Raw genomic sequence first — 27912 nt, forward strand, 5'->3', positions numbered from 1 at the left:
TGTCTGTCAGATGCCAGTATGTTATAGTTATGTAAGAGGCATGTGCCATGATGTGCTAGTGCCAGTGATGTGTTTCCAGTGGAGATGGGAAGTGCTGACGCTGTTCTACAGGCCTGAGAACCAGGGTGGCCTTGTGCACGCAGAGGTCTGTGCTGCAGTGTCTAGACATCTTCTGTTTGGTGTACAGCTTTTACAGCTAGTTCAGCAATCTCTGCTCTCTGTCACGAAGTGAAGGTGCATTTGATCAAGTCTCATCAGCTTGGTAAAGTCAAATCTTTTGGAAAAGGTGGAGGTCTGTGCCTAGTGATGAGTGATAGAGAGGGGGGGGTTGACATAAGGTGTAAAGATTCTTGGCCTGTAAGAAACACCTTCCTCAAGTTCTTGCTTGAAGGCTGATGTCAATCCCTCTCTACAGACCTTGGCCTGAGCTTCACAGTTCTGTCTGTACACTTACACAAGGTCTTGCTTTCAATGGGCCACATTTCAGTGGTATGGCAACAGAAACAGTTTTTCTCGAGGCTTTATGTAGCACTGGCCCAAATTTGGTATCCCATAGAGTGATGTAATCTCCAGTAGGAAAACCTTGGCAAGAACTGTACTTTTTATAGAAAGCAAACAGTTGACTACAGACAGTGCTGAGATGCCTGAAGGCAAATTTATGAGCTCCCTTTAGTGGAAGGAGATCCTGGAATCATAGAATTGAGTTGGAAGGAGGCTTCTAGTCCATTTCCCCTGCAATCAGTGGGAACGCTTGCGGCTACATTGGGTTGCTCAGAGCCAGGTCCAGCCTGAACTTGAATGTCTCTAGGGACAGGGCACCTGCAACCTTCCTGGACAACTCAATTTCAGTACTTCACTATCCTTATTATGACAAACTTTTCCAACTTGACTTTGTTTAACTTCTTGATTTTCGCACAGGCCCACCTCTGAAGCCTGTCCAGATAACTGTGGATGGCAGCCCTTCTCTCTTGTTTGTTATCACACTTCTGAGCTTGGTGTCAACCACAATTTTGCTAAGGATGGACTCCATCCTGCTGTTCACATCACTGATGAAAGTACAAAATCCTAGTGCAGACTTCTTGTCACTGGTCTCCATTTGAGCATCGAGCAGTTGAACACAAGACTTTGGGTACAGCCATCCAGCCAATTCCCCATCCACTAAGTAGTCCATCCATCAAATCATGCCTCTCCAGTTGAAAGAACTGGATGTTGTACTGCTCTAAATTATATAAATGCAATATTTCTCTAAATTATACAAGCTACGCTGGTTGTACAAAACAGCCAAGCAACACTTCCCTTTTTCTGCAATTAAGTAACTTGAAATTGGCCAGACTTACAGAAAATTAAAAATATAAAATACTTCTGACAGAGCACAACAAAATTTCATATCAATGTCTTTGCTGTGACCTCACCAGGAGCAAGGGGATGATTTCATACATCATTTTGATGTTTAGCATGAAAAGAGGGTCACACTACTGCCAGTAAAAAGTGAGATACCTGGTTTAGCAACGTGTGCTATAGGTATCCATAAGTGATATCAAGCATCAGCATCTCCAATGTTTTACTATTTTGAGGAGGATAAAATAGAGATGTACAGTTTTAAACAATATATCTCTATTCCTAATACATGAGATTAAAATAGAGGTATGAAGATGACTTTCTACCCTTGGAACTAATGAGCTTAGTGTTTTATGCCTCTTGTGCGCATCTTCTGCTACTGTCACGTTATCCCTGTACTCAGAACCTAGTTTCGGTGCTTTACAAGGAAGTAGTTACATTGAGGGTAAGCCTGGGGACTTGGTATTTCTCATCAGTGCCATGTGACATAAGGAGCTGCAGGCATCAGGGTTTGGGCCTTTGGAGCACTGGATACTTGTCTGTCCTTGGGGTAAATGAAATTCTGGTGGCTCTTAAACTCCTGGCCAAGTCATCTGTGTATTTTTTCGTAAAACCTACTGTAAGCACTGCGTAAGTATTCTGTCAAATTTGCCTTGGTCTTTGTGGAAGATGTCCGTACAGAATTAAAGCCTCATCTGGTGCCAGATTTTCAGCTGATGTAAACTGCCTTAAGTGCAGACCCAGTACAGCAGGGCCTGTGATTTAGAGCACCTGACTTTCTGGCTTACTGACTTGCCAATGTTTTTATTGAACGTAAAGCGCCATTAGTCAGTTTTCTTTCCCTCGTATTTATCATTTGGAAAAGGATGTCATTCTCCTCTAGTACGTATGTTAAATCATGAATTTGCTCCAATGCTCAAAATTCAGCTTAATAGCCTATATCTCTTCTGCTATGAGGTAGGATGGTGTAATGTCATGTTTTTCAGACAAACCAAGAATGCTGCCCAGATAGTGAATGAGACGAGGGATTAAATGGTTCTGGCTATGAAGAATCTCAGCCAACAGCAGTTGGCCAGTATTTTCTGAGAAAGAATTTATTATAATGCATCTGAGATTTGTAAATGTTCCTGTTAACGCCAGAACACTCTGGGGTGTATTTTCAAAAGAGTGTTTGCTAATCCTGTTAACAAATAATGGGATTTATGCGTGTACTTCCCATGGGCTCATATGGAAACGTACGTTGAAGTATCAGAAGTTTCCTGGATGCACGTTTAAGACTTTTAAAGACTAAGAGTAGGATTTTCCCAGTGCTGTAAGTTTGGATCTTATTGAATGTATGTACTGGGAGAAATTACTACTGGTGGTTAAAATAAATGTTGGAGTACTTGAAAATGATCCTTCAGTGCAGAGTTGCCATGGTTCTGGTCTGCCTGGTGTTACAGTGCAAGAGCCTGGGGCTCTTCTGGGAGACAAGTGTGTTCTTTGTATTTAACCAGTAGAATATACCTGTGGTGTTATTCAGAAGAAAAGCTGTTCTAATCAACCTTACCTCAAAATCTTGTCTGTCGAACTCAAATACAGACCTGTGCATGCATATACATTGAATATGGTGCTGGTGCTTGGAGTTTCACGAGGTTCACCAGGTTAGTGTCTGTTTGCTCTGAAGCTGGATCTTGGAATGCGATGATTCAGTATCTCACTGACTATGTGACAAATAGGGCTTGGTTCTTACACATTCGTTTCCTTGTCTAGCTTTATTTCCACTGCTGGATGACTGTCTCTGCAAGGGCTGCTTGACAAAAGGAAGGAAATGCACGTTTTGCTTGAAAATTAGCATTGAGTTTTGCCAATTTCCTTTAAATGGAAAAGTGAACCTAATGTATCTTGTTATCGAGGAATTTGTCTGCTGGAGGCAAGCTGAAAAATGGTGTCTGGGGCCCATGGGCACAAATAGACCTCAGTTTCATATTCATGCGGCAGCCTTTAAATATTGCATTAGCAATATTAGTAAGACCAGACAGATCCAGGATTTTCTGTGCCCGAGGCTTGCAGCAAGGCTGGAAAAAAGCAAAACAGTTGACTTAAAAAATGCGTGCTTAAAAGCTGGGAAGTAAAGAGAAGCGTCTTCCTCTGTTCCCATGGCAGTTCTGCTGAATAATCACTTGGCAAACTGCAGCAGCGTGGTCTGGAAGCTCACGGTTGCCATTTAGGTGTAGGATATTGAGGGAGGCTGGAGGCTTTGCTAATGTTTGGCTGGGTGTTAGAAGTATTTGGTGTTAAGAACCTGTTTTATCAAACCATGTCATTAGTCCACAGCGTTTTAGGTACTTAACTGAATGCAAATGAGAAAAGCTGATGCTTTTTATCTACTTGGTGGTGGAACAAGGGAAAGTGAGGGAAGTTTTTGGAATAACTTTATTTTTCACATCTTTCCTGGAGGGGAAAAAAAAAAATAAATAATTCAGGTGGCCTGGATTGTGTCACTTATTCTTTCTGAACCCTTGGGGCTGGATTGCTTTTTTGGCTTTTCACAAGAGATTGGTCCAACAGAAAACAGCTGATCCAGGAGCTTAGGTGGATGCAGGCTGACCTGCTATTAGTAAAGTCTCCTCTAAGCTCAGTTTAAGAACTTCACATTTCTTCTCCAAGTTATGTTTGTCTGAGTTAAGCAAACATTGGAACAAATCTGTTCAACTTTTCTTTTTACGCTTCTCCTTCACTTCTGGACCTTCTGTAAGAATGACCACATGCTTTGCTTTTCACTGATTCTGGTGCATCACAATGTACTTTCTCAAACACTTGTCTTGTCACGAGCCATAGTTAAGGATGGATGAGCTTTTCCTTCCTAGCATATATTCAGCTTTCCTAGCTTTCAACATAAATACCACTGTGACCAGTGTAACTGTGGTTTAACCCTTCCTGCTGACCAGCATGGTGGCTTATGGCTTTGAGTACTTATACATAGTGACCGTGCAGTATCAGCTTGTTAAGCACATGCAGCTGTATGATGGCTGTGTTCTGTCACTGATCCAGTCCTTTTTCAATATAGTTTATTTTATTTTATTTTATTTTATTTTATTTTATTTTATTTTATTTTATTTTATTTTATTTTATTTTATTTTATTTTATTTTATTTTATTTTATTTTATTTTATTTTTTGTAACAATAAGATGATGTGCAAATGTAACAAGCTGAAACATGGAAGAGAAGAGCGAACCACAACTGCTCTTTCTTGTGTCAGATGTGTAATTATATGAGTACCTATGTGTTTTTTAAGAGATGTAAAGTGACCTCTGGATTTCTGCTCATCTCATTTTGTTCCACCCTGAAGTGTTTTCACTTTTGGTCCCCTTTGGCTCTCGTTCTGAACTCTATTTACTGCATAGGCTCCCACTTCAGATCTTCTTCCAAAGCCCTTCACCTTAACTGTTGCTGCCTGGTGCAGAATCTCGTGAAACGCTTTTTAGTGCTGAGTGTACAACATCCCCCGAATTCCTACTCATCATTGCAGCACCATCCTCCGGGAATTCCACAGGCTTTGCTAAGCGTGACCTCTTCTGCCTCGGTCCAGCCGGCACAGACTTAAACAAGCAGCTTTCCACATTTTCCTAACATATCATTCTTATGGCATGCAGTTTCCAAAACTTTCTCTCCGCAGTTGATTTTCAGCATTCTGGCTGGTAGTGTTACCACTCTTCTCTTGACCTGATTCAAAGTGGTACTAAAATGAACTTTTTTTTCTAACACAATTCACTAAGGATTAAGTCTGCATTGTAGGAATCTTAGTACGGGGTCATTTGTGTGACATATCATTATTGTGATGGACTAAGGGCTAAGATATTTTAAAGGAAATGGGAGCTTTTGTATATAAGAGCTTGGTATGAATAATAAAGTTTTTGGCTTTTTACCCAGGGGGATGCAAGTTTGTGGCATTCTTTCATTTTAGTTTGGATGGTATTATCTGAAACCTGCAATATGCTTATTTCTGGTTTGCAGAGGAGGCATTTTTAGAGCAAGCTGATAATGCGCCAAAGTCTCTGAAACTTTAAAGTTGTGGTTAGCATTAAAGGCAGTTTAGGAAATTAGGTCACCATTACTTCATTATTCTGTTTTTTTGTTGTTTTTTTTTTTTTTTTTTCCTCAAATGTTTTTTAAGTTTTAAACCCTGTCATGTATCTTATAGTTACCACTGTTGCTGTTTCACTGTTAGAACCCAGGATGGATGGAATTCCAAGCTGGCAGCTTGAGGAAGCTTGAACCTGAAGGCCTGAAGCTTCACAGAGGTGACTTCAGTGCGTGAAGGCAGAACCAGGAGAGAAACTGCTGCATAGTATTATTTGGGACGGAAATGCCTGTGTCGTCTCTGACACTGCAGGAATAGGTTTGACTTGGGATCAGTGTGTCTTGCAGGGCCCATGGTAGGAGTTGCCCCCTGGAGCCACAGCTCTGTGGTGAGGAGCCTCAGTCTGCCTGGGTGGGTACTTGCCTCTGCACCATCAGCTGCAGCAATTCCACTCAGCAGAAATCATCATTGCAGGGGCTGCCAGGAGAACAAAAAAAAAACCCACAAAACCGAACTCGAAAACCCAGACCTATTTGTGTAGACAAAAAAGAAAAAATCGATTTTGCTCTCCTTAAAAATAAATAAATAAATGCTATTAGCGGAGTCTGGGAATAGCTGAAAGCTTTATTCCCATCTGTTGCACTGTGCGTGGCTCTTTTAAGGTGTGACCTTATCAAAGCTGGAATCAAAACACAAAGCAGAACTGAAGGCAGGCTCGATCTAGTCGAGATTCCCTTCAGTAGACCATGGCGATGGTGAACAATGGATGTGCTACTGAAGTTCATTCTTTCCTGAAGTGTGGTTTTATCAGCAATTAGGGTGTAAAAAATAGAGCTTATTGGCTTCAGGATCCTTCAAGCGTTCTGGCTTGCACTTACTTTGCCTAAAAATAAGGCAGGTTTCTGCTCCAACTGCTGTATTGACTAAGACAGTGCAGCTTCACCTGCCGCATTAGGAGAACGGGCATTTATGCCTCGTTAATGGGACTGCTCATTAAACTCCAGCTGCAGAACCTCTACTGTAGCTATTTCTTCAGTGGACAGGAGGAGGATGGTTTAGGTCTTAGTCTTCCAGGCACAGGAAAATGAATCATTTTGGAGAATACCAACCTAATTGTGCATTGTGCTGGATTTTGGTTGCTTTTCAGGTGTGTTCTAAGTACTTGATGAGGCCATCCATGAGTCACAGGGAGGACTGTGATTAACCTGGTAGTGATACAGGCAAGGAGAAGGGACCTGGGAAGGACAAGGGAGGATCCAGAGGGCGCATTGTATTTGTAACCTCTGAACTTGCAGGGTACTACTCAAGCAGATCAAGGTAAAGTTGGCATATTCCCCATTAACCCTACTTTCTCAGCCTGCACTTAATCCATGTGGATGGAGGGAGGTGAAGAGAATGTTGTTACACATAGAAGGGTTTTCTATACAAATTACAATTTGGGAACTGAATTATTGTTGAATTGGCTATCAGGATCTTAACAAATACCAAGACATCAACCTCTCTTTTCATTTTTTTTCTTTAACTACATCACCTGTGACAGCTTCAGTTTACAGACTCCATTCTTCTTGTGGAAATTTTATTGTGCGGCCGTTTCCTTGTTTAGTAATACAGTGGCTGGGGAGGAAGCAACTTTATACTTTTGATCTAATTTTAAAGCCTCGGAATAGGTCATTCAGTCCTCCAAACAATTTCTAAAGATTTTCAAATAAGGTTTAACTTGATTTAGAAGGCGAGGAGTAAAGCGTCAGGGCCAAAACTTTGAAGGAGCTTTTATGTGTAACCTTATTGGGATTTTTAATGGGCTAAATACAGCATTGTAGGCAGAAGCTGTAAGCTGAGAAGCCCTCCATCTCAGCAGATCCTTGGGGATATGCCCTTGGGAGGGTTTCAGACTGCGAGAAAATGTGGAAAAACAAGAAGATTGCTCTGCAGGGATGGACATAATGTAGGGAGAGGTTGGGAAAGATAAATCCTTCTGGCCCCCTTCATTATGAGAGTAAAACGACACTTTTGGCTGGAGGCCAGTGAAACCTGGGAGATCTCGGATGGTGCAGACAGGACCAGCAACAAGTTTGGTCAGGGAATGGATTGGAGGAGTGCAGGTCTGCCTCAGTGTTGTGCATTTAGTTCAGAAAGCAGAGCGTTAACCCCTCCTTCCCCGCCGCTTTCTAGAAGCAACAGCGAGGCAGAGGCACGCAGCTCTTGCAAGAGAAGTGGAAAAATTGCTGGGGATTTTAATTAAACTTGGGAAAACAAGAGGAGGTAGAGGAGGAGGTGTGGGATTGTTGGAGGAGCTGTTTGCTGTGACTTTGACCTGGTGACACAGAGGTTAGCAGCCATTCCATCATCCGTACACCATCAGAATTCAGAAGCACTGTGCAGACGGGTGCTGGCTGCGTTTACTTACTTGCAAAGAAGTATTTAAAAGCCAAAGGCATTTTAACAAAAGAAAATGGAAATGATTTTTGGTGAGAAACCTACTTTTCTAAAAGATGCTGGTTTTTGACTTAATGTTGCTGTGCCCTTTTCGGTTTAGCTGTGTTGGCTGACCAGGCTGAGGTGGTGCTTTAGAATACTTTAAAAACTCTTTAGCACCTGAACTCCTCAATAAACTGAAATATAATATATTTCACGTGGCTACGGAAACCTGCTTGTTCTGTAATTCTTTTTAAGAATTGTAAGTCCTTTTATTTCTGTCTGAGGTAGGTGAAAATGTTACTCTAGGAAATTAGGCCGTTAAGGGCTAGTTTATCAAATGGATTCAGAATCACCCTGCTCCCCCATAGGCAGCACAGCCAGAGGTGTGAAGGCTGCAGGTTGGAATAGGTCATCTTGAAATTAGTTCCTATGTGCAGAGGGGGGCAGCAATGATGTGTGGGTGCCCGATTGCCCCACGTCTCTGCTGTTTTATAGGCACAGTTAGAAAGCTGATGGAGCGTGCTGGGCAGTCTGGTGTCTGTGATCTCAGGGGACAGCTGTTAATTTTTTTTTGGTAGGAGTTGCATGGGATAAACATGGGAGGGTAGAACTTGGCCTGTAAATAGGACCTAGTTGGGAATAAGCCTTTTCCAGAGCTAGGGCTCATATAATGATAGTTTTCATTTCTTCTGCTAGACACAAATGAGGGCCACAATCCTAAAAATGCTTACATGGAAGCTTTATTTTAAGATTCACCAAATACTCAAATTAGCTTGCAACTGCAGGGCTTTTAACTTAAGCACGTATCTGAGCTTTTTTAGTGCCTGTGGCCACGGAGTGTTTCACTCTGATGTATCTGTGCTGTTCCAACTGCTGTAAGCCTAGGCATATCTTTCTATTTCCATAGCCTGAGATTTATTGTAAAGCTCAACTTAGTAAAGCTGGAGATAGTGGGGGCCATCACTTTCCAGCGACATGAGGTAGAGCTGAGCAGCATAATAAACTCACTGTGTCTAACTAGGAGTAATTAGCAGATGTGTAATGTCCGGGTTCTGGCCTCCTAAAACACGAGAAGCACCTCCACATTGCTTTGTGCCATTTGAACTTTAGCAACCAAAAACCTTTGGAAATCACTTTACAAGATTTAGTTTTTCATTGCTTGGGTTTTTGTGCTGGCAGTGCCCGGAGGGGTGGCACCATTGATAAGGATTTTGGTTTTTTTCTTCTCTGAAAATCATAACTAAATGCTTGTCCATGGCACAGAGTGCTGGGCTGTTAGATGGGTGTAGTACTACGGATTTGTGAATGAAATGGGAATTGCTTTGTGTCTGAAGGCTTCTGAAGGTGTAGGGAAGGGAGACCATTGTTTATGGTCAGGTCCTCAGCACCTCAGCTCCACTCCTAATTTTATTCCTCTGCTTACCATCAGCCTCTGCTGTTCCCAGGGCGCTTAGTTACAAATACCCAAAACCTTTGAATCCTGGAGTCGTTTCTGACTGTGACTGTTTCTCCTCTGTGGCATGCAGTACTCGTGTTATCTGCTCACCTGGAGCAGATCTGAGACATACTGTGGTCTGCAGGAATGAGAACAGGGCTGGAAGGCTGGAGGCGGAGAAGTCGAGTTCTGGCTCACGGGGCAGACTTGAGCAAGGCGCTTTGCCTTTCTCTTTCAGTTTTCTCACCTCTGCTTGGAAAAGGGTACGATCATTTCCCTGCTTGCAGAACAGTCAATTGAATCTCTCCCACATCTTTGGAGATGTGGCATCCTATGGGACACAGATGTCCTTTAGCAACTATCAGCAGTGAGCTGAGAGAGGATGGTCTTCCTTGGCCTGGAATGGTGTCCATGTGCTTGGTGCTTTCTGCTCTTCTGCTCCTGTTTACTGTTTACCTGTGGTTGCGAGGAAGGAGACATAGCAAAGGTCAGCTGTTCTGTGTGTGCCAGCAGAGATGGATCCCAACCTCGCTTCCCAGCATGCCTCCTTGTGTCGTCATATACCTGTTAGTCGTTCAGTGTTTCAAAAACACTGGTTGTCCATTGAATGTTCACACAGGAGAATCCTGGCTCTCACCTCTTGCTGTTCTTCTGTAATTTTACCTCATTAGTACCTTTCCTCTAGTTGGGAAAGAGGCTGGCAAACAAACACCTTAACACCTGCCAGCAAGGACCACACCTTGGGTATCTGAGAGTCATAGCACTCGGTTTATTGCAGGGAGTACAAAGCTGTTCTCCAGCTCTGCTCCAGCAACAGCCAGGGAACTCAAACCAACTGATGATAATACCAGTTGGAGTAATCTGTAAGCCTGAAAGCAGCCAGGCTTAATGTAAGCCAAATAGTCATTTTTTCCCCTTTGAGTAGCACAGAAATCCTGTTGTTCCTTTGCAGTTTTGCTGTAGGAAGTGATTATTATTTGTTTAATGTCCTATAAAGTATCTAATCATAGCTGTAATTCCCTGTGTGTTTCTTTAGGACTTTTTTTTTTCTTTCTTTCTTCTTCCTCATTTAGGAAGATCCATTGGGTGGGGAAGCTGTGAGTCAGCCTGCAAGACTTCTGCCCCAGCAGTGCAGGTGGAGCAAGGGAAGACTCCAGCTTCTCTAATCTCCTTCTTTCCAGCAGCTCGCTCTCGTCCTCCCGTGTAACCTGGGATTAGACCTGGCCTCACTCAGTGTCCTGGGAGGAAGCTTGTCAAGATGAAGGACTTAACATGTTGAGCAGCCAAGTGCAGCCACGTGGCCTGGTATTTTCAGGGCGGATCACAGCAGGCCTGTAATGAAGCCTGAGTTGATTACAGTGGTCACACTGGTAGAGTTTAGGACTGTCCTCACAAGAGCTATGTATGTAATACCCTTGTCATTTATTAGAGAGGGAGGCTAGTTGATAGAAACATTTCAGCTACCTGCCTCTGGCTCTGATGGTGAAAGGATGTCAGTGGTTTAGGGGCTGCAAACAGCCAGTGTGCTCAGCATCTGTACAGGCACTGATAGGAGAAGTTAGGGAGTAAAGGTGTCGGGACAGAACGTGGTAGTTGTATCTTCTGATCTTTATGTGCCAGAGTCCTTCCTGCATCTGGATTTCTCAAACCATCCTACCTCCTTTGTTACTGGTAGCTTTCCTTTTGTAATTTCACAGTGATTTATCAGCAGTTTCTGTTTCATCATACAGTGCTCCGCATGAGTGCTTGTAACCTCACTGCAAAGTTGTAGGATGTTGAAGCTTTTGCATGTGAGTGTCTCTCCGTGTCTTTTTCGTTTCTTCTGCTTCTCTGTCATTGTTTCTCCTATGAAAATAGAGAACAGAGTCTGTTATTCACCTCTACAGAGCAAATCTCAGGCTTTATAAAAACCAGCATCAATGGGAGAACTTGACTTTATGTGGAAGGCAAGAGCACATTGCTTTTCCTTATTCTCAGTTTGAGGTGGTGGCTTGACTTTTTCTCTTCTCCAAAAATCAGTGACATAGCTGAAGAAAGGATGAGGTTTTCTGATGTAAATTCATCCTTGGTCTGTAATAGAGAATTGGGAGCAACAAATTTTGTTAACATAAAGTTAACTCTGCCTAAATCTTTCTCAAATCTAAGCAGGACTTAGAGTAATGTATGAACACTTTAACTTCAGTATCACGTGCAAACCATGGAAATGAAGGTAGGAGTGAGCTGTATTGTTTAGGAGTTTGGGGGGGAAAAAACAGGTAATGAAGTAGAACAGAAGTGGTGGTGGGGATTTGCAGCTACCTGAAAATCAAAAGGACATAGCAGTGTGACCCAGCTTGGCTTGTTTTCTCATGAGGATGACTTGCTCTGAAGGTGGTTTAAGGCTGTCTAAGTAATAAATGGCTTCAGCTGATACAGTTAGCGAAAGATGTACCAAATTCTGTCTAAGAGTCTGTGGAGCTGTGCACTGAATAGAACCCTATCCATGTGTCCATTAATCTCAGGAACCTCAACCATGCATAAGCTGGGTATCTAGTTTGAACCAGTTACTTCATCAGCTTCTGTAGGCTTCTCCAGAAATCAGTGTCTCACAGAGGAGGTGGGAAGAAGTTATTTGCCCTCTGGAAATGTGTATTTATTTGGATTAACTTCACAGGGAGCCTAGACAGTGCTGACTGGGTCTTGGCTAGCAGACTGTTAGATATGTAAAACTACGTGGCATGAATTTGCCCTTACAGAAGTAAGTAGTGGGGTGATAGTTAAACTCACTATGGCAAAAGACAAAGATGGGAGTGCATACCCTAAACCAGTCTGGAATTTGAGTGTGGTGAGGATGTCTCTCATGTTGGGAACTCTAAATGCAGTGGTTGTTTTGATTTTACTATTTGTACATCACAGTAATGATCTTTGTAGCATCATCCAGGGCACTGCCTCCCCTGCAAAATACTGGGGAGTTGGATGCTGTGCATGTGCAACCGGGTGGGTATATCCAAGATTGAGTTGGGGGTGAAAATGGTACCATTCTGAGTTGTCTGAGATAGCAGAGAAGATGCAGTAAGTATATGGTCTGCTTGCTGGAGCATAGCGCTGCAAGGGACAGACAGGATGGCTGGCGCTGGGTACGTGTGCAAGCTTGAGAGCGAGCAGTGATGCTGGAGTTGTGGGAGTGGGTGTCTCATCACACTTGCACAGCAGTTGCCTGGTGGATTATATATATATATATTTATTCTTTCTGGTGTTATCGTAGTACATAGAACTCTCATCCAGGATCAGAGCACTGAGTGGTCTTCATTGAACTCAATACAAAACACCTTCACTTCTCTGCTTTCTTAACTGGTATGACAAACCCAACTAAATAACCCCACTGAAGCTATAACACCTCCTATGCAGCTACTTCAGACCTCTGTCATCTCCCATTGCTTGTTTCTATTCTGTTGTTGAAGTCTGTGGACTTCAGTGAGCTTACAGTGATTTTTGTTGTGTGTTTTAAGAGGGAATGCCCAAAAGGCTCCCAGTCTGAGAAGGACTCACGCTTGCATTGTGATCAGAAACAGGTGAGGGGTGTTCCTTGTTCTCACTTGGCCCCCAGGTATGAGGTGTGCCACTTTTTGCCTCTTCAGGGTGGTGGCTGGCATCACACCCAGGTGCCTTTTGTTCCCTCGAAGAGAAAGCAGATATCCATTTGCAGCTGAATTGATTCAGAATGGCTTTAGGCTTCATCTAGAATGCAGAGAAATAGTCTTGATGTATGCAGTGTGCAAGACCTGCCACTGCAGGGTATGTGCTCATGTTTGTCCTTAGAGAAAGTGATCTAGAGAGATTTTAAGTTATTTTTTAGCTCCTAATGGTGTCCTGCCTTCTGCTGCCAACAGCTGCTGGACTTCTTTTTAGTGGCATTTCTGCTGAAAACGTGAGAAGCCTGAATGAAATGTGAGGCCAGTCTGTAAACGCTCCTTTCTTCACTCTCTGTTGCATCTCAAGATACACGTAGTTCTACAGCCGGACTGGATCTTTCCCTCCTTAGCCCTCACAGTCCCTTCAACTTTGCCAGACTGCTGCAGTTCTGGGGTTTTCTATTGTTACTCTGCTGTGTTTTTTTTTATGTTGTTGCTTGTTTATTTTGTTGGTTGTTTTGTTTTGCAATCCGGGACAGTCCATATACTCACCAACAAATAACCTGAAATCCAGCCAACGGAAGCCTTGATCGAGCTACTTGTTTTGTGTCACTTGTAAACTATTTTTCACAAAGCTCCCTCGCTACGTCCGCGTTTCCTCAAGAGAGCAAATGGTCGTTAATCCTTCGGCAGAGAGGAGAAAACAAGCAGAGTTTGCTTCCAAGAAGCTGCAGCAGCCTTTGACCAGCAGTAAACAGTCCTGATAGCATCGGTTATGTGAGGATAAGAATTGGAAATGGCAAGGCCAGTTTTGGAACAGCTGTATCCTTGTTTCTCTACCCTTGAGGACGAGGCGGACAAGTGCCTACATGTGTTGGATTTTGTTAGCTGGATCCAGTTGCTTTGCTGAGTTAATGAAGGTCACGTTTGTGTGCGGAATGCTGGGAAAGCAGGGGAAGCTGAAACCGAGCTGGCCCATCCCCAGGCAAACTGGTTTTAACCAGGAAAAAGTCTGAGAATGCGAAGAAACTTCTTGTACATCACCTCAGGCAGTTATGTATTCTGTTTCCTAGTTACATTTTTTTTTTTTCCTGGTATCAATTCCAAAACAAACAAATGGAGAGGGGAGGGGGAAACATTCCTTAAAATAACCCTTTAACATCTTAGGCCAAACTCTGTTTTCCTCGGGTCTGAAGATAAGATCTGGCTGCGTTGGTACTGATACAGAGCACCCTAGATCCCTGCTGGAATGACCATGAAATGAAGCTGTGATGCCTTACTACTATTTCAGAAAGAAAAGTTGCAGTGATAGGGCTGGGTCATGTATTGGCAGTAAACTAAATAACAGAACAGATAAACGAGCAGAACACTGTAGGTGCAGACTTCCTCCTTTGTGCATTTTTCTTACTGTGGATAAAGCAGAGCAGCCCGGCCTCATTCGGGGTCTGCAGGCACAGCTCTGATGGAAGGGGTAGCAGTAAGGCTCTTGGAACAGTGACTGTGGTGTTTAAAAGTAGTAGCTGAGCACAAATGTTTCCTGTTGGGCTTCTTGGGAGAAGTGGCACAGGCAGACGCAGCTCCCACAGTGCTTCTGTTAGCTGGCTTCTGTTGTGAATGCTGAAACCTCAGGCCTCCTGTATTGACTGCAAATTTTCACTTCACTGGGGTATTTGCAATGCATGATTGTCATACTGTAATACTCGAATAAACCTTCTTTTTTTGTCTCTGGGTGAGCACATCCACTTCCCCCTCCTACTCTGTGTTATTCTAGTCTTTCAACTAACTTTTGACTCCAAAATTTAGGGAGTTTGTCATGCCCCACTTTCAGACTGACCATTTGATCTTCTTGACAGTGAAAGCAGAAGATATTTCTCAACCTCCCTGCACTGCTGCACTCTATGCCATTCTGTAGAGTCCTCTGTACAGCTCTTCAGGTGCTGTATAAGGTTCTGTAAAGGATCACGTCTCTTGGCTCAGTGCTGAAGGCAGTAGGGCACACAGCCTCTTTGGTGCGCTCCAGCAGCCAGTGGAAGTGAAGGTGAGCCAGCTCGTGTGCATCTTAGCTTTGGCAAGGATGATCAGAGCCATAGCTCAGCAAGAAATCGGCATTCCCTCTGCAAGTGAAAGGTCAGGAGTGCAGAAAGCTCACTGTCTTTTTAAGAAGGTTGAAAATTTGCCCCCCCGTCCTTTTTTTTTTTTTTTTTTTTTTTTTTCTCCTAAGAGGAAAGCAAACAGGAGGATATTTTCTTAGGGAAGATGAACTGTTTGTCTGAGAATGTTTTATGAGATCCACTTAAGCAGTGGTCACGTGTAACATTTTGGAAGGCTAGTGGTCTCTGGGTCAAATCCATCCAGTCCTGTCATTTGCATGACTCAGCTGTGGCTTGATGGCATTTGATGTCCACGTTCTGACACCAAAATTCTCTAGCAGACAGATGAAAATGATAGAAACAAAACCCGAGGGCATCACTTCTGTTAACTACCAGGGGTAAATAACTGGCAGTTTCAGGCCTTGTGCTTTCTGGTAACCTACACTGGTAATATTCCTCGTGATGGTGGGTGCACTGCGGGGGGAAATACCAAATGAATCAGCATGGACATTTTCTTGTGCAAACCCATGGTAGTGGGCAGTGCTCTGAGGATGCTGTGATACTTTTTTAAGCAGGAACAATCCAACTCAAACTAAGTAGAAAGCATATCTGTGCCAGAAACAGCACCTGTGCACATATGAACACATAGGTATACTTTTGCTACCCAAAAATCACAGGCACAAGTGATCTGTTACCAACCATTCTGCTAGAATGGGTGGGATGATACTCTGAGTAGCTTTTTTTCTTGCAGGATGACTTTGGTGTCTGGAAATCAAAGCTCCTTGTAGATGTGTGCGAGTCTTGATGAGATCTAAATTGAGAAGATTTTGAAAATCCAGATGGAACTTCTGATCAAAACACCGTGGCCAGCTGAGAAGGCAGAGCATGTAGCTGTGCCATAGACAGCTTGGGTTCAGTCAAGCTGAGCAAGTGCTTGAAGTGTCACTGAAGACCCCGAGGGGTAATAGGGTTCTTCACCCTGCTGGAGTCTGTCCTGCCTTACATCTTCAGGATTTTCTCAAAGCCAGCCCTGATGTTTTCTATGTAATATATCCCCTCTTTAAAGCCAACACCACTTATACCTTGTGTTTAACTGCAGAGTGAGGGAATGAAACGTGCTAAAGGCTAGGTAGGATTTTGTTCCGTGTCTATTCCAGTAGGTATTTTAGCAGATGTAGTTCTTTTTTCTTTCCAAACTGCTATTAGTGTCATATTTTGTCTTATGTTAACATCCAGGATTCTTTTTTTTTTTTTATCAATATATTCAATTTACATTATAAAGAAAACTCACTGTAGGAACAGTTTATTATTAGCACCTTATCTGGCCATCCTTTTAACATTGGAAATAGTGAGTCATGGAATCAATAGCACGTGATGTGGTCTTTATGAAGACATCTCAGCTGGCACGGTCATATTATAAGACATCGGCATTAGAAGTTTTTTGTCACCCACTTGAACGGTTTCTCTTTTCTGCAAACATACATGAAGTCCTGCCTTTCTTTCTTGTTCTCGGAGCCTGTTTTCAACTTCACTCCCTGTCCTAGGTTTTTCTGCTTTGATTCATTGATCGCAGCATTAGAGAACTTCAAGGGCGTACAGAGATTTTTTTTGAGGGACTCATAATAGAGGCAGACAGTTAGTATGAGCTTGAGCCAAAATATGTGAGATGAAAATTGTTTCTTTGCATCATGTGTATCTTGTGTGTGATGGAAAAGGCACTTCACCAGTGTTGGGATTCCTTTATGCAGTGTATGCTGAATTAGGTTTTGGTTTTGCTTCCATTGACTTTAGTACATGAACGTTTACCTTCAACTTTAATCTTCTTATTGTCACTGAACCCTCATGAGAAACAAGACTTTTGACCTCTGCTTTGTAGAAGAATGGACAGGCAAAGAGATTTAGATTCCGATTTAAACATATGTTTAGGTATCTAAAGATGCATTTATATGCCGAGTAAGATTTATGGAAGTGGAAGAACAGTGTAAGTTTAAGGCCCAAAGAATTGCAGGGCCTTGATAAGTTCAGGAGGCACTGGAGTGTGTGTAGCAGCCTTATACTGACTTCCCTGGGCTCACCAGTGTTTGGGAGCTGAGCTGGTGTGGGACAAAAGGTGCATTCAGGAGATACTAGAAGCTGGATCCTTTAGGAACCTGTAGGCTGTATCTGGGGACAGCGTTACTCAGATATATGCAGCCAGTTATAGTCCCCATTTCTGTTTTTTCCCAGTATTGTACAGCGACCTCTTCCTACCACAAGTCGTTATAGGTGCTTCAAATGTTCATTTTTCATATTTTGACGGTGTTCTGATTGCTTTGCAATGTGTGTTGCTGTTGTTTTGTGTTGTAAACGATGGCTGCTCCAAAAATAGCTAGAATTTAACTAATCTTCTACTTCTTGATATGGAAAACCAAACTTCAGGCTGCTTTGTGTCCTTGCAGCCAGCTAGGAGTGAAATGCAGTGGTAACTGCTAGGTAGAAATGGCAGTAATAAATTCGTCTGGAAAGGCAGTTTATGAGCAGGACCAGAATGGAATTTGAGTCAAGTCTGATGAAAATGTTGGGGGAGAAAACACTTCAGTGACATTGAAATGGCTTTTGCTGCCTAAAAGTGGAGAATGTTTCCATGTTCGTTTCAAAATGATCTATTTGAGCTCTGGAGGGTCAGCACTTGAAAGGGGAGGTTATACTACTGCCAAGCTGTCTTATTTTTGCTCAGATCAGTGTTTCAAGTCAAGTTAGTTTTGCAGCAAATGAAACGTTTGCTTGACCCGTTATTATTTTCTTCTTGTCTTCCACAGTCATTGCAAAAACTCCTCCTTCCTTCTGTCTCCCATCAGAATTGGAAGTTGGAGACTGGGATGTTCCACCTCCGTGTGTGTGCTTAAAATAAACCTCTGAGCTTTAAGTCTCTCAGGTTCTGCCTTGTGTCAGATGCTTTGTTCTTTCCCTTGAGTGAGAATCCCCAGTTGATGATACCTTTAGGGAAGCCTGTGATCCAGATGCTCCAGGCCTGAAACAACAGAGCAGTAATGAAGAATTGGTTATATGATCAAGTCACTTTGTGCAAAGAGTGAATAATAGTGGTTATGAATGTTTAGGAGCATGAAAGGAAATGAATGGATCTGGTACACACGTGAAAGCAGATAAATGAAGTATCACACAGGATGTATAAAACTATATGTGCTACCTGTGAAGATGCATGCTGTATTTTGGAATCTTAAGAGCAAATTTGGCACCGGTGTGGTTGGGTTTGGTGCATTGCTGGTCATAACCATTGCTAGTAGGATTGTGTGAGTGCCTACACTTGATGAGAATGTGACAAGAGAAAATTGAATATAAAGTCTGCTAGACAGCCAATAAATTTGTTTTATATCTTTATCTCATCCTCGCTTGGCAATTATTTCAGCGGGCACCAAACTACTTTCTGCTTGCTGTGAGCTGGAGTGTTCAAATAACCTACAGTAAATTCTGGCTGTATCCTGTACTTAGGAGAAGGCATAATCATCTGAGGGGTTTATATATTTGGTGTGGATTGAAGTCATTTTTAAAATAATACATTTTGGGTGTTGTTTTTTTTTTTTAAAGACCAAGGCTGGTCTGATGGTTGCTTACTTAGCACAATGTAACTGTGATGTGTTCGTGCTGTCACCAAACCCCTGGTGTCTATTTTTAAGACAATGAGGCGGAGTTGTCTCTCAGGTCCTGCTGCATTATTTGTTGTAATTCAGTCGACTGTTAATGACAGCTTATCACATATAGGCATATCATATTAAGTTATAGCCCTCCTAGGTTACGATTTTTGGAGCAGTGAAGCAGGAGCTTCAGGATTTTGGAGGCTGATTATGAAAAGAGGTTTGTTGTTATTTCTTACGCTTAAATCTACTAGGTAAGTTAAAGCAGCCAAGGAGGAGATCCGGAGTAGAAAATGGTATGCAGTTAGACACCGAAGAATCTCTACCTGTCCTCTACAGGAAAGCTATTAAAATACTGCTTATTGTATGTTAGCATTCTGTTTGTTACCTGAAATGCTACTAGAGGCAGCAGTTTGTTTCTAACTTCATGCTGCAGCATTCTCGCTTGTCTGCACAGTTGACCCGATCCTGTATGTCATCAGGGAGGAGATGTTTAACTTGTGACACTACTAATCCTTTCCTCAAGGCTTTTTGTTCTTCCTTCACAATGTCCTTTCATTGCTGTTGTGAGCTGGAACATGCCTGCTCAGCCCAGCGATGAATTCATGTAATTACCTATGTATATGTACTCAAGCCCTGTTGACTTTAACGTTGAAGATGGGTGATTGCTTAAGTATTGCACTGAATCAGGACCCCCAGGCGTTTTCACATGTACAAGCCGACTTGGGAATCACAGTGCCTTACTGTAGCTCTCTGCCCATGGGAACAAGATGCTTGTTGTGAGTTCCCGGCTGTGCGTGGGGAGCCATCCCAGCTGGGAGCTTGTCGCTAACCAAGGAAATCTGCAGGTCCTGGTTGTTCTGTATGTGTGTCTTCTCCTTGCTCGTTTTTATGTTGCTGATATAGATGCTTTGGAATAGTGCTGTGTGTTATGGAGAAGGCTGCACTGTTGTCAATCAAACCCAGTCTATGTTGGTCTTGGTGTAGGCTGGCATCAAGCCTTTGTAGAATATCGTTGTCCTAGGCTAGGAGGAGTGACAGTCCTGGAAATCACGTTTCAACTGCAAAAAAGTATCCTGGTCTCCAGTCGGTGTGCTGTCATAGCCCAGTGGGCACATCCTGTTCCCTGCAGAGGCTCATTTGTGGTCCATCCTGGTACACTTTGCACTCAGACTAGCGCTAGCCTTCCATCAAAGGGGGAGGTGTTACTTTGGGGGCAGTTCCAGTGTGGGCTTCTGCTGGAGCCCTGTGGCATCGCTTTCTCAGGTTGATGATGGAGGAGTGGACTTACGCTTTCTCCATCCCTTCAAACGCCATCCGTGTTGCTTCCTCGGTGCTTTGATATTCTGCCAGCTGAGGGAAGGAAGAGCCGTTTATAAATATTTCTGGTAATACAGTAAGTACTCTCACATGTTTTGCTCACTCATTTTCCGTATCCAGAAATCTATCCGACCAGAATCAGTTCACTCTCTTTTATTAGCAGAAATAGATCCACAACAATTAAAATTGATTTAAAAAAAAAAGAAAAAAGAAAGAGAAGCAGCAGCAAGCACAACATCATATTGACCGACTGTGCGTATATTCACACTGGCTTCCAACCCATGGCTAATTACGCCTCTGAGACTGTGTGCTATGTACAGTACCGTGATGGAATTATGCACTTTAAAGAGGTTTAGTGAAGCTCTCAGGATACCAAATTCTTTCCTTTATTTTTTTATTTTTATTTTTTTTTTACATTTTTCCCTTCTTGTCATTGCAGTAATGATTTTTGAGTGCATGTAGCCCATCTTCAGAACCAAAGTAATTCAGGGCAGCATTTCACTAAATGTTACTTTTCTTTGACACATTAGAAATGTAGCAGTGAGATGAAACTTGGGCTGTGATCGGAGGATCCCCTGTGACTGGCAGCCTTCATTAGCAAGGGGAAACGGGTGCAACTCATCTCGCTCATTCTGTTTGGTAGCCAGTACTTAAATGGGGATTACTGAAAGGTAAGAGGGTTTGAAAGAGACTGGGTACAAATCTGTCGAAAAACACAGGCTTGATTAGTTTGGCCAGTCCTAGATCAACTTATTTCAACCTGAGAACCAGTGATGGGGTTCTCTCCAGTCTCTTTGTAAGGGAAGTCAAGCTGTTGTGATTGCAGTTTCACACAAAAGAAATTAAAATATTTCCTACAAATTTCAGCCTAAATTGTTTTTGGCAAAGGGATAAGCAAGTGAAAAGCAGGGCCTTATCGTAGGAAGTGTCAAGCAGTCTTAATTTTAGGCAGAGATACCAGCTCCTCCTAGAGGAAAGGAGCCAGTACGTAAATAGCTTCCAACAGAGCTTTCACCCAGGGAGACAAAAGGTTGGCGTGCAGAAGTTGCAGCCAATGTGAAATCTGAGCTCCCCAATGGATCGTGTTGTGTTATTTGGGTTGAGTTTGGGCAGTCTGAGTTTGATGTTTGGGCAGCAGTACTTCCTGGCGCTCTCTGATATTCTGCGGGAGCTGAAGGCTCTCCAGATCTGGTGAGCATCCTCAGAGAGCGGCTCCGAAGGTGCCCTCGTGGCGTTTGGAAAAGGGCGTCCAGCGGTGCAGCTGCTGGAGGCAGCCCCTTTTTGTCAATGGTCCCACCACCCTCTTTCCTTCTCGCTCCCTTAAACGTGTGCAGATGATGAATAGCAGATGTCCTCATAGAATACTTTGGGAATATTTACTGTGGGGTTTTGCTTTTGTTTGCTTTTCTGGTGACTTGGAGATGGCATGGTGAGAAAAGAAACATGTGAGCTAAACCTGTTGGTTTGAACATTGTGTCAGAAAATATCCATAAATTGCAAGTTTCTACACAGATGTATAGATTTAATGAGACTGTGTAATGCCATTTATTTATGCTAAAGAAACTGACACATACGGTACTGAAAAAAAGTTAATACTTTAGGAGTTATTTTATATTTTTCCATTGCCATCTGTCACTGCCTACATAATAATGATACAGGTGAAAGCCTAGCATTTATAGAAATAAATAAATAAACGGGAATGAATAGTCATTTAAATATCTTGCTGCTTTAATAACTGGTGTGTTTTAAGTTGTGGGAAGGAGGCAACGGAGATGCTCACCCCACCCCCTTTTTGTTAGTTTACTGGGGCTTAAACAGATTTGGATTCTGAAGGTGTCTTCTGAAGGAGGGGAAATGATGGTGAAATGTTTTGTCCCTTATATTTGGAAAAGATGAGGCACTAAGCCAGATTCTGCCAACCTCATAGTACACCATTGGTGTCTGTTTCTTGGACTGGTCCTTTGATGTACACCTTTAGATGTAGGGGATTTTTGTGCTCTAAGCCCTGCCCTAATGTGCAGCAATACTGCTGGTGTCTCAGAGCATGAATGGGTCTCTCTGCATACAGATCCCGAAATCCTGGTCCCTGTTGGTATATGAAGCTGGTAAAGAAAAAGATGCAAGGGAAATGCACTTTATTGTCTGTCTCAAGTAAAAAATACGTGTTTGAAAGCAGCACCCTGCTGACAGAGCTCAGCATTTACAAAGGCACTGTTGGCTTTAAGCGTTTTCATTCAACTTCGTGCAGCCATGCTATGGTTAGGCAAAACTGTTTTCCCATTTTCCTTTTAATCACAGTAGAGCCCAGTGCAGCAATGACTGTGAAATGCTCAGGGAGAAGTCCAGGGGCTCAGGCACTTGCTGTGGTCCAGGGCTGCAAATGGTCATTGCTCTACTACATTTCACCAGCCCATTCCTGTACTTGGGGAGCTGCCCATAGCTTTGCATCAGTCAGCTGCCTCTGAGGGCGCAGACAGGGCTTTGGCTCAAACAGACAGGTTTCTTTGTTAATCTCCTCTGTACAATTTGGTGACAGAGACAGAATATTTTTCTGACAGGTGCTTATCCTATAATTTTCCATGGGTTGATGAGTCAGGGGAGGTGCCTCCTTTAGAGGAGGAGGAGGACATGGCTAGGTCAGGTTGCATTAAGATGATTTAAAGTTGGTACAATTAAAGATAAATACATGCTTTCCTGAAAGCTGAGAACGATGCAGGAGTATAACTTTGCAGTGGGAGGTTTTCACTTCAGTAAAATAATGTCTATTGCTTAAAATATAGTGACAAAGCCAGAAAATGAAGCTAAGTGCCTGGTCCAGACCCAGGGAAGTCATTCCATATCCTTCAAGGAACTTTGTTGGCTGTTCAAATACAGTGCAGATCACTAATGGAAAGTTCCTTATAAATGAAATAGTTTTTAGTGTTATAATTACTGTCTTTGCGTATGTTGGAAAGCATTTTAGGAAGTCATGCACTTTTTAAGAAGCAGAGATGACAATGAGTGAGCAATGAGGTTTTGGTCACTTTAAGTAGCTGTTATAAATCACTTTATTTTTGTTTATAAGAGATGATCCATATATAGCTGTAGTTTGTCAGCATTTTCCATTACAAACTTCTAGTTTTGGGTACCACGCGGAGAGTCTCAGCAGGCTCTTAGAAAATCCACTTAGAGGTAAATGTTGTTATTCAGTGAGTGTGTGCTTCTTCTCCATTATTGGAATCTGAAACAGTTTGAAACATAAAAACGTGTTCGTGGTCTTTATGTTTTAAGAGACAGTATTTCACACGAGGGCTAAGCCTGATCTTATTTTCTTTCCTATTTCCATGTTCCAGTGTACTTAGCAGAAATAATTCTACTGATGTAAAAAAAAAAAAAGAGTGGTGGTGAGAGAGGAGGCTGATTTAGGGTATGTATTGCACATTGCAGACAGTAAGAGAATTGCTTTATTTAGATGGGCAAGGGAAGGGGCTGGGAAGACCACCCACATCACCAAACCCTGTCTGCTTCCTGAGACATCTCCTGGCTGCCTGTGATAAGTATAAAGGCAGTAAGACCAAGATGGAAGGTTGTAGTGATCTATGGATGTGGCAGGAGGGCACGCGGGCTGACCAGGTTTTGCAGAAAGGCAGAAAGTTTGCTGGCTGATGATTGACCAGGAAAGCGTGTTTTGTACAACATAAGGAAAAGGAAAATGTCTACTGCTTCTTCTCCCATCAAAACAGCTCCAAAAGGAGCAGAACAAACAGGCATCCAACTATTTGGCCTTAGGGAAACATCATCCATGGCTCCAAGCCTAAAAGCTGGCTTAGTACAAGCATTGTCAGAGGACACGGCAACTAGTAGCTGAGTTGTGTCCTGCTTTTCTCACATGATGGTCAGTTCTGACACTGCATATCGACGTAGAAGGGTGTGGGGGGGGATAAAGAGTCCCTTGCTTGCTCCTGAACACAGTCAGCAGAAGCCTTGTGTTACGTTACGCACAATATTTGTTGCACCATAGTTACTTTGGAAGCAGAGAGGAAAAAGGAGGGGGTGGATGGGTCATCAGAAGTGCTTTTGCTACCCTGGGATATGAATACATGACTCTCACTCATGTAAGTACAAGTTGCAAAAGTGCATTTGTGGGTGAAATTTGGCCTGAGGTTCTTCTGGAGAGGAATCTTGCAACACTGAGCAATCATATATCTCCAGTTAGGAGTTCTTTTGCCAGGTAGAGGTATGCAGCATGGGTGGCTTCTAGGGAGCAAACAGTCATGACTGAGTGCTGGTTATCTGGAGCAAATTGTGGTCCAGATGCTGCCATCCTTCCTTAAACGAAGATGCTCCTTATTCAGTGTCTCAGGCTTTACACCTGGGACTCAAAAATCATCAAAACCATCAGAATTTAGTTCTGTGATAGAAATTTCAGGTCTTTCTGCTGCGCTTGTTGGGATGTTGTGTGGCTTCCAGCTGTCGCTGTTGTCTTTCCAGCTGAAGTATTTGTGTGCGTATGTATAGCCATTTCAGCACAAAAGCTGCTCTGGAGTGCTGCTCCCCATCAGCCAAAGCTGATCTGAGTCCAGGTGGGGTAACCCTATTCTTCCACAGCCCTTCCTTCTTTCTGCAGCTCTCACAGTGGCAGAAATGAATCTGATCCAGTTGAAGCGTGGTGGTTTCATCAGGAGGGCTGGTTTCCAACCTGAGCATTTTACCACCCAGTTTGATGAGCACTGGTCCCAATAGAAAGGATTAGCAGTGCAAGGGGTGGGGAGCAGGGAACAAGTCAACCGTGGCTTGTGTCAGCTGAAACCTGGCTGAAGTTTGGCTTAGTGATGCAGGCACATCCTAATTTAAACTAAACTTGGGTGTAGCAGACCTGCTAGCCTACACTTACTGCACATGACACCTCCAGAAGACATGAAATAACTACCCTGTTGCATTTTTTTGAGTGTTTAAATTGATTTCAGGCTGGAGCTGAGATTCTCCAATGTGAACACCAAAAATTTCAAAGGGTACCTAAGTAAGCTGATGAGTTCTCACTGAATTTCTGGTGTATTAACCAGCGCTGTGTGGCTCTCTTGAAGGTTGCTGTTCATGGCATGCAGAAAAAGACTCGGCACAAACCTTATAAATCTTTTTTTTTCCTTCCTCCTCTTCCTTCTTATTAGTTATGAGCTGTTTTGCTTAGTTTTACAGTTAAGAATTGCCCACAACTGCTGAAGTCAATGTGAAAGCATGGTGTTGCCGTCTAAGATTCATACTTGTTCATTGGCCAAAAGCTAAATCTTTGGCAGCTGTTGGCAGACAAATTTGACACCCAGCATGGGGGATGTCCATGTGTAACGTAAGAGGCCCTCCCTGGTCAGGCTCTTGTCTCGGGTAATTCCCTTTTCTTTGCAGGTGACATTCACCCTCATTTGTTCCATCCAGATACAGCTTCAGTTCCCTCTTAGCCACCGGAGATCTGCAGTCTACTGAGCAAGCAGAACTGCCTCCCTTGTAATTCACCTTCCTAACCCCAAACTGTTTCCATTACATGTTGTTAGGGCAGCATTGTCCACAGGTGTTACTTAAATGTCTTCCTTTCTCCTGGATATCTTCATTACCTACCCCGAAGGAGATACCGTGCTGCCAGTGCCTCGAGCAGGCCTGGCTCTCTGTCTTCCTCATACAACTTAATGTATTTCCAGTTTGCTTTTTCATACTGCTCTATTTGTCCGAGTCCAGATGATGCTGTCTCCCTCTGGCAACGAGACTGCGAAAGAGTGGTTGCCTCATTTGGTTCTGCTGCTTCATAGCTCTATTCACTCCTCCTGTGTACCTTCTTAGAAAGGGAGATCTGTCAGTGCTCCCTTCTTTGCTCGCCATTAAAACAAAATTGACCTGAAAAACTTCATTAATGAGGAGCCAAATTGTACTAGCAGCAAGAAACTCACCAATCAAGTTTTCTATCCACTGAGACCCTTTTATACAGCTCCAGGAGGAAAGTATGTTTGAACATGCATTAAAGTCTCACTGCGCTCCTGGAGTGGTGTAAACACCCTCTTTAAGGACCCTTTTTGCTACTTGAGTGCTTCTAGAACAAACAAGAGTCAGGGCTCGTTGTTTCCAGATTTTGGCATCCCTTACCTTGAATTTTCAAAATCTGTTAGGGCAGAAGAGTCCCCCTGCCTCCCTCTCCCCTAAACTGCTTGATTTTCATCTTCAGAACTTGCAGGTTTGCTATCCTAGCTTTTAAAATGAAATGTATCCCACTCACTGTTTGAGTGCTTTTAATAGTATAAAGAAAGGATTCCACATCCAAGCATTGCAGCATTTATGAGCTAGGTAGCCGGGTTTGAAATGGGGTAGAAGTTGGGTCATTTTCTTCTTGTCATGAGCTGCCAATTAGCAGTGTCATTAATTGCTGCATAAGAGAAGATGGAGGTTGGAGCAGCCAGAGTCACTGACCATTGACAAGGCAGTATGCAGAAGGTCTTGCTGTAGCTGCCAGTCACTGTGCTGCAGCATTGGAGCTGTCTCATTTCACAGGGAAGCAGCAATTTCTTCATTTCTTTGCATACAGATATGAAGACAGGCCTGTTATCTAGGCTGTGAATATTGCATATATAACGTTCTGGGCAGTGAATCTGCTACAGGCCCAGGGAGAGCTAATGCAGCATCTGCCCTGCTCTGTCCCATGAGTGTGGTCAGGGAACACCTTGTGTCTGTGAACATCCTTCATTGCCTTCGCCCACAGAGCCACCCCAAGGCTCTTCGGGGGTGGCAGATTCAAATTTTACCTCCTCAAGGCTGAGGATCTGAACCTGGGCCAGTGCTTTGTTTCCTGCTGGTGAGAGGAGAGGAGCTGGGGAAGAGGCAAGGGTCAGGCGTGCTTTTTCTGCTGCTCCGGGGGCAGCAGGAAGAGGCTGGTGGCTAACCTCCAGCTGGAGACCACAGTCCCTTGGTGACAGCGGCCAGCCTGCTTCTCCAAGGCCACAGACAAAATAAGCAATGACCTAGGACAGCAGACAGTGGAGGAGACGGGGAGGCAAAGCCCTGCTGCATGCTCCGTGTTGTGCTGGGCAGTAGGATTTTTGCTATCTAGTGGGAATTGCGCTTGAGCTTGCTTGCTTGAGAAAGGATGTCCAGAGCTGTGCCTAACTGCCTACCTGGCCATCAGATCTTTCAGCAAGATGAGGAAGTGGCTTTGGTTTGACTTGTTGTTTTTCCTAGATCTTACATTTGTGTGAGACAGATTTCCATGTCAGAGGAGGAAACACTAAGAACATTTTTTTCTAAGTGGATCCTCCAACTTCTGGTGTGTAGCTACAGTAATTTGTGGGTGAAGAAAATATTTGGGTACTGAAGAGTTGCCAGAATACTGTTTAACAGGGAATTGCAATTTAATTAGCACTTATAAGACATTAGCAGTAATTGTTTTCAATTTGACCACTCAGGGTAAAGTGTGATTCAGGCTCGCTTGGTTGATGCTGTGTGGTCTGCTGGACATGTGCCACTACTTTCTTGTCCACAGGCAGAAGATTTTGGGGCTGTGTGTGTCTCTTCGATGAAGACGAGATGTTATGTTCAACTGGGACAAAGTGGAGGGAACTTGTATTAGCTGGAGGCAAATGATCTGACTTGAAGTCATTGCAGCGAGATGGATTAGAGTTTATCTCTATGATCTTGTTTGCTGTGATTTTTAGGAAAAGTGCCAAAAACTTAAATAATAAAATAGAAGTTTCCATTTGCTTATTTCTGCTTTGTTTTGGCAAGGAATGAGAAAGCTTGCCACTTTTAGTGAGTGTGTGAACAAGAAAGGCAGGGGAACCTGGGGTGAGGTTTGACATGGAGATGGTGTACGACGTAGCTTAGCCATAAACATCCCTCAGATATTTCTCTTCCCTTTGTAGCAGGGTTCATTATGTTCTCTGAGTTTGTGGCTGCAGGTGAAAACAAAGGCAGCTCTATAAAACGAATGTAGTTTCAAAGCCTGGCTGAGAACAGAGAAAATAAACTGTATGCAATTTAAGCACCCATTTGT

At 43.1% G+C, this 27912-nt stretch overlaps 1 protein-coding gene across 23 annotated transcripts in view; it reads left to right on the top strand.

The window, feature by feature from the left end:
• Positions 1-27912, top strand: part of IKZF2 (IKAROS family zinc finger 2) — a 103730-nt gene that overhangs the window by 24977 nt on the left and 50841 nt on the right. The window lies entirely within an intron of this gene.

This window comes from Coturnix japonica, chromosome 7, assembly GCF_054131305.1.
Source record: "Coturnix japonica strain WE chromosome 7, WE-NBRP24, whole genome shotgun sequence".
Taxonomy (NCBI): Eukaryota; Metazoa; Chordata; class Aves; order Galliformes; family Phasianidae; genus Coturnix; species Coturnix japonica.